Source organism: Electrophorus electricus, chromosome 11 (genome assembly GCF_041902795.1).
Source record: "Electrophorus electricus isolate QZ-2024a chromosome 11, ASM4190279v1, whole genome shotgun sequence".
In the NCBI taxonomy this organism is placed as follows: domain Eukaryota; kingdom Metazoa; phylum Chordata; class Actinopteri; order Gymnotiformes; family Gymnotidae; genus Electrophorus; species Electrophorus electricus.
Window position 1 is genome coordinate 1265001 of NC_137507.1, and position 7500 is coordinate 1272500.

Below are 7500 nucleotides of genomic sequence, written 5' to 3' on the forward strand. Positions count from 1 at the left end.
ACTCTCTACTACACACTACTCTAGTTTACTCTTTACTACACACTACCCTAGTTTACTCTCTACTACACACTACTCTACTGTTTACTACACACTACTCTAGTTTACTCTCTACTACACACCACTCTGTTTCCTGTTTACTACACACCACTCTGTTTACTACACACCACTGTTTACTGTTTACTACACACCACTCTGTTTACTACACACCACTGTTTACTGTTTACTACACACCACTCTGTTTACTGTTTACTACACACCACTCTGTTTACTGTTTACTACACACCACTCTGTTTACTACACACCACTCTGCTTACTGTTTACGACACACCACTCTGTTTACTGTTTACTACACACCACTCTGTTTACTGTTTACTACACACCACTGTTTACTACACACCACTCTGTTTACTACACACCACTGTTTCGTTTACTACACACCACTCTGTTTCCTGTTTACTACACACCACTGTTTACTGTTTACTACACACCACTGTTTCCTGTTTACTACACACCACTGTTTCCTGTTTACTACACACCACTCTGTTTACTGTTTACTACACACCACTCTGTTTACTGTTTACTACACACCACTCTGTTTACTGTTTACACTTCTGTCAGTTTCTTTCAGTCTTTTCTCTCTCACTTTGCTTGACTGCATCATTTGGTTTGGTTTGTTCAGAAGAAATAAAATGACAGAACATTCCAGAAATACTTAACATTTTCAGAATTTGTACCAAAAAAAGGTTGCCTGACAGTTATTACCCAACAGTATACCGATGTGTGTGATTACATTCTTATTCTCTTATACTTTTTTCAATCCATTTTTTATACTTTTTCAATCCATTTTACAAATCCCTGCAGTACGCTCTCTGTCCCCCTACCTACTCCAGCACCAGTTACTGTGCAGTATGACTCTACCATGAAAATTCAAACTCATCAAGTCAAACACTTAAGGAAACCAGCGAGCCTTCGAGCTACTTAATAGAACATAATTAGGTAACATCACTATATACATTTTAAACAGGCATCTCGCCTGAATGTGTTGGCTTCATGCAGTCAAGCTCCCACTAACTTGATTAGAATGCCAGTGTGTGCACTTGAAAAGCGCAGCGCAGCGCAATTAAGACACATTCATACCTATTTGTAGCTCGCATTCTGATACGATGCAAATGAGATGCAAATTGCCTCAAATTATCTTGTGTTAGCTGTACCGAAGGCCGTCTGCAGAGAGAAGCTTTCAGTCCTAGTTAGCCTGGTCTGGCCTACCACTGGGCAAAAGTGACTCAGTGAAGTGTCGCTTAGGATTCCTGTCCAATATGCAAGTGGTGACTGGCGTCCGGTGAAGTCTCGCTCGTCTTGAAAAATGACTTCACCTCATCCAGAACGTCTGTTGTTAGAGTTGGTTTTTATTGACTAACCTGGGTTAAAAGCGCAACAAATCTGTTCTTGATGTGGTAAACTCCGGGTGAGACCGCGCTGACCTCTGGGCCTGTCATTTCCTTGACACGCGCAGTATCCGCGCGATCGTCTCCGACAGGTCCTGCGCGGGGAAAGCCATTTCCCCGCCCTCAGAGCCATTAGTATTCTTTCTTCTTCTTTTGTTCTCTTTACGTGTGGCACATTAATTCTGCACGAACACTACCACATGTTTAAATGAGAAATAAATTGCTTTTAATTTGGGTCTTCCTTTTTGCTACGACCGGCATCCCTTAATTTCATTAGCTCTGAACCTGTTGAGCGCCTTCAAAAGCGTCGTCTCATGGCCGCACTCGAAAATGAAAAGACCCCCCCCCCCCCCGCTTCTCAATTATCAGAATCGTTCCCTTTCATCTGAAATGAATGTTATTGAAACCAATTAGCATAGACTGGAAAATCTCCCATTAATGAGCGGAGTGACGGTGAGTAAACAGAAATGAAAAGATGAAATTAGAGCACAGCCTCTTCTTGTTGGCCTGGAATAATTACACGCTTAGTCGCCTAATTGTCTGGTGAAAAGCGCGGCTGCGATAGTAACAGATTGCCGTGTTCATTAGACAGCAGGGCCCACCTGCTGCTGGGCTTGCGCACCCTCGCTCCCCAGACACGTGTTTATCCCGAGGGGGGCGGGTTTTTTTTTTTTTTTTTGGACACCACGCGCGCTGTGAAAAGCAAATGAGCTTGCCAATATGTCGCAATATTGCGTCTTGATTGCCAAGATACAGTGAGCCATTATATATCATATCAAATAGCTGATCAGCGATAATGAAAGCCAGATAATGTAGCATTCTTTGTGATTTTATTAAATTGACCCCTTAATACGAGATCATCGTTTGCATCCAATATTCAGGGTATGTATGTATAGCTTTCTGCTTCCTGGGTTACTCAGTTATAGTATTAGATGCCAGTGTGCATTAATCGCACTCCTGGTGCAAGGATGGGGTGACACTGAATGATTCCCCAGGATGAATGGTTTTTGTATGTGTCTGATTCTCTCTGCTCCATGTACAGAGTTTTAAGACGAAGCATCAAAGCTTTTGGCTTGTAACATGACGCATGAAGATGCACACAAAAAAATACAGTACAACATACAACAATAACAACAAAACAACAATAACATTGGACTGGCTGCATGCCCTTCCTCTATATAAGAGTCAGCAGTCATGACAGGTGTGTGTGTGTGTGTGTGTGTGTGTGTGTGTGATGGGCTTGATAAGAAAGGAGTGGGGGGGGTCTCAGGACATTTAATTTCCTGCCAGCAATTGAGATGAACAGCAAGACACATCTCTGCCTGGTCTGTAGCTGTTTGGCCCTGCTTGGGGAATATAGCTCATGTAGTGGTACTAATACCCTGTGTATTGGTAATAATACCCTGTGTAGTGGCATTAGTACCCTGTGCAGTAACAATAATATGCTGTATATTATACTCTGTGTAGTGGCATTAGTACCCTGTGTAGTGGCATTAGTACTCTGTGCAGTGGCATCAGTACCGTGTGCAGTAACAATAAGATGCTGTATATTATACTCTGTTTAGTGGCATTAGTACTCTGTGTAGTGGCATTAGTACTCTGTGTAGTGGCATCAGTACCGTGTGCAGTAACAATAAGATGCTGTATATTATACTCTGTGTAGTGGCATTAGTACTCTGTGTAGTGGCATCAGTACCGTGTGCAGTAACAATAAGATGCTGTATATTATACTCTGTGTAGTGGCATTAGTACTCTGTGCAGTGGCATCAGTACCATGTGCAGTAACAATAATATGCTGTATATTATACTCTGTGCGCTAATCCCTGCCATACAGTGCAGGTGTCTTCAGCTCTCACATTTTCATGACAAACAGTTCATGTGACCCATTTGTATCACAGCAGCAAAAAAAAATGTTCTTTGGTTTCTGCTTGTGTGTGTGTATCTGTGTGTCTTTGTGTGTGTATCTGTGTGTCTTTGTGTGTGTGTGTGTGTGTGTGTCTATGGGTGCGTGTGTAGACCTGGCGTGTATGTATAAGCTGTTCAGCAGGGTTCCTAACGGCCTGAAGACGATGTGTGAGTGTATGAGCTCGTACCTGCGGGAGCAAGGCAAGGCTCTGGTGTCTGAGGAGGGAGAGGGCAAGAACCCCGTCGACTACATCCAGGTACCGGCACCCGGCCCGAGGAGTGGTGCACTCTGGGACACGGCTCAATTTAGCATTTCGGTCCGGTGGTCTCCAAATGTTCAGCTTTCATTGAGCATTCTCTATCTCTCTCTCTTTCTCTCTCTCTCTCTCTCTCTCTCAGTCTCCCAGGGTTGACAGGACTCTTTAATTGATTTACGTTGTGTGGAATTAGACGTCCATCACGACCCACCACGCGTCCTGCCACATGCCGCACGCGCATAAATATCTGGATGTCTGTGGGCCAGGGGCAATTGATGGGCACGTGTGGGGGGCCATGGTTAAATGGAGGGATGACCTAAGAGAAACACCCCAGGGGAGATGAGCCCCTTCTGGACACACGCCCACACGAGGTCCCTTAGCGCAGCCCCCTTAGCACGGCCCAGCAGGAAAGCAGCTCTGAAAGTGATTAGCAAGCCATTCCCAATTTATGGGAATAATTAGAGTCATTCCTAGCAAGGTGCCTTATATCTCATGTCTAATCATGGAAAAGGAAATGAGATTCCAGAATGGACTGGAACTGTGGAAGATGGATGTGGTTTTTCTTTCAAAATCTGAAAAATCCAAACTTCCATATGTGTGAAGTGGAATAGAGTTCATGATACTATAGTAGTAGAGGTTGTTTAAATAAATAAAAACATTTGGTTTGTTCATTATATATTTACATAAATTAACTTCAGACATCTGATCATTCTTTGCTGTTGATGTGGAGAGAGAGAACCATGCTACTTGTTAAGTGGATGGACAGCATGTTGGTATTTCCTCTTTGTAAGTTCCATTTTAGCATTTTCATTTCCTGCTTCCAGATGCACTCCAGAACTGTAATGGGTAGACTGGGAGTATTATATTTACAGCATTTAGTCAGAGCAACTTATAATTATGACTTGACACCACTTGAGGGGTAAGGGTCTTGCTCAGGGGCCCAACAGTGACAGGACTTGAACTGGTAACCTTCTGATCACTAATCAAGTACCCTCACCACTGAGCCACCGCTACCACTAGCACGAGGAGTGTGAGAGATGGGTGTGGCCCATCACTCTCACGCCCACCTGCTCACGTTCACGCTTCTCCTCTCTCTTCTGCTCTGATCACTGTTAGTCAGCCTCCTCCACTCAGTGTACTCGTCTGGAACGGAGCAGGGAAGAAGGACCTCTCTCTTTATCTCTCTCTCTATCCTTCGCTCTATCCCTCTCTCTATCTCTCTCTATCCCTCTCTCTTTTCCTCTCTGTTTGTCTTTCTTTTTGATTGACAGGAAGTCAGCTCTTTGTGTGTGTGTGTGTGTGTGTTGGAGGCGCGGGACTGAGAGCTCTGGTTAATTAGTCTAATTGGGATTAGAGGCTATGCAGACTCTCTGACTGAAGAGGCCAGTCACTAAAGAGCTTGTGTGTGTGTGTCTGCGTGCGTGCGTGCGTGCGTGCGTGCGTGCGTGCGTGGGTGGGTGTGTGTGGGTGTGTGTCTGCGTGCGTGCGCGCGCGTGCGTGGGTGGGTGTGTGTGGGTGTGTGTCTGCGTGCGTGCGCGCGTGCGTGGGTGCGTGCGTGGGTGGGTGTGTGTGGGTGTGTGTCTGCGTGCGTGCGTGCGTGCGTGGGTGGGTGTGTGTGGGTGTGTGTCTGCGTGCGTGCGTGCGTGCGTGCGTGCGTGGGTGGGTGTGTGTGGGTGTGTGTCTGCGCGCGCGCGCGTGCGTGCGTGCGTGCGTGCGTGCGTGGGTGGGTGTGTGTGGGTGTGTGTCTGCGTGCGTGCGCGCGCGTGCGTGGGTGGGTGTGTGTGGGTGTGTGTCTGCGCGCGCGCGCGTGCGTGCGTGCGTGCGTGCGTGCGTGGGTGGGTGTGTGTGGGTGTGTGTCTGCGTGCGTGCGCGCGCGTGCGTGGGTGGGTGTGTGTGGGTGTGTGTCTGCGCGCGCGCGCGTGCGTGCGTGCGTGCGTGCGTGCGTGGGTGGGTGTGTGTGGGTGTGTGTCTGCGTGCGTGCGTGCGTGCGTGCGTGCGTGCGTGGGTGGGTGTGTGTGGGTGTGTGTCTGCGTGCGTGCGTGCGTGCGTGCGTGCGTGCGTGGGTGGGTGTGTGTGGGTGTGTGTCTGCGCGTGCGCGCGTGCGTGCGTGCGTGCGTGCGTGGGTGGGTGTGTGTGTGTGGGTGTGTGTCTGCGTGCGTGCGCGCGCGTGCGTGGGTGGGTGTGTGTGGGTGTGTGTCTGCGCGCGCGCGCGTGCGTGCGTGCGTGCGTGCGTGCGTGCGTGCGTGGGTGGGTGTGTGTGGGTGTGTGTCTGCGTGCGTGCGCGCGCGTGCGTGGGTGGGTGTGTGTGGGTGTGTGTCTGCGTGCGTGCGCGCGTGCGTGGGTGCGTGCGTGGGTGGGTGTGTGTGGGTGTGTGTCTGCGTGCGTGCGCGCGCGTGCGTGGGTGGGTGTGTGTGGGTGTGTGTCTGCGTGCGCGCGTGCGTGCGTGGGTGCGTGCGTGGGTGGGTGTGTGTGGGTGTGTGTCTGCGTGCGTGCGCGCGCGTGCGTGCGTGCGTGGGTGGGTGTGTGTGGGTGTGTGTCTGCGTGCGTGCGCGCGCGTGCGTGGGTGGGTGTGTGTGGGTGTGTGTCTGCGTGCGCGCGTGCGTGCGTGGGTGCGTGCGTGGGTGGGTGTGTGTGGGTGTGTGTCTGCGTGCGTGCGCGCGCGTGCGTGGGTGGGTGTGTGTGGGTGTGTGTCTGCGTGCGCGCGTGCGTGCGTGGGTGCGTGCGTGGGTGGGTGTGTGTGGGTGTGTGTCTGCGTGCGTGCGCGCGCGTGCGTGCGTGCGTGGGTGGGTGTGTGTGGGTGTGTGTCTGCGTGCGCGCGTGCGTGCGTGCGTGTGTGCGCGCGCGTGTGTGCGTGCGTGCGTGCGTGTGTGTGTGAAGAATGCAGCAGCAAACAGCTTTTTAAAACATCTCATAAGAGAATGAAAGTGATGACAAGGCATGTCCTGCTCTGCCGGGATGTGCACATTTACTGTCCTACACTTGGAACAAGACTCCAACTTCCAAAGACAAAAAACTACAAATCCCAAAGTCAAAAGACTCTGAGCCACATTCCGGTCAATCCCGCCTTTGTTTCATGCATCCATGTGTCAGAAATGTCGGTGTTTACATCTTCAGGATGACCTCAGTCTTCAACTGCAGCGTTCATTCCGACACGCGGTCTCCTCTCCCCTCATTACGTCACACGTGTGAGGGCTTTCATTTTAACACAGGACTCAATGTTCTAGATAAATGTTTTTTTCTCCTTTACCTCGTGTGACCTTTCGCTAAGTTCTTATTCCCCAGAAACTCATTAGAGTCAGCGCCTCCTTCCCTACCAGAAAATCCTACAAATGATTGTGATTAATTAATGAGTCCTAACTACATAACCATTCAAAAGTAAAAGCCAATTACGAACAGCCCTCTGAGCGCAATTCCGATGGTTTCCTTGTGAATTCCTTTGCCCAGAGAGAAGTAAGCAGAGACAGCAAGTCTGCACGCACACACGCCTTTTCATGTCTGAAGAAGGGGGATTCATTTTTTATTTAGTACGTTTACAGTGTAGACTCGGAGCTCTTTTAGTGTGTGTGACTAAAGAGTTTAGCTGATTGGCCTGAAGGAGTTTGTCAGAGTCATTAGGAGTTTCCTGCGCTACATAGCTGTACGTCAGCGCAGGAATTACCTGCAGGGTTTCCTACGCCACAGCAGGGCCAAGGGGAAGAGAGGAGAACGTAGGCTCTTGGGGTCATGAGGTCATGAGGTCACGTGGATGTGGTACTGGGGCTTATTACAGGAACATAGCCCGTGTGATGTGGGCAAAAGGTCACAACTGAACATGGCACTACAGTAGAAGTGAAATATTACACAAGACCTGCTTTATTTACCTACTTCCTAATTACATGTTTGGTTTTGTGTGT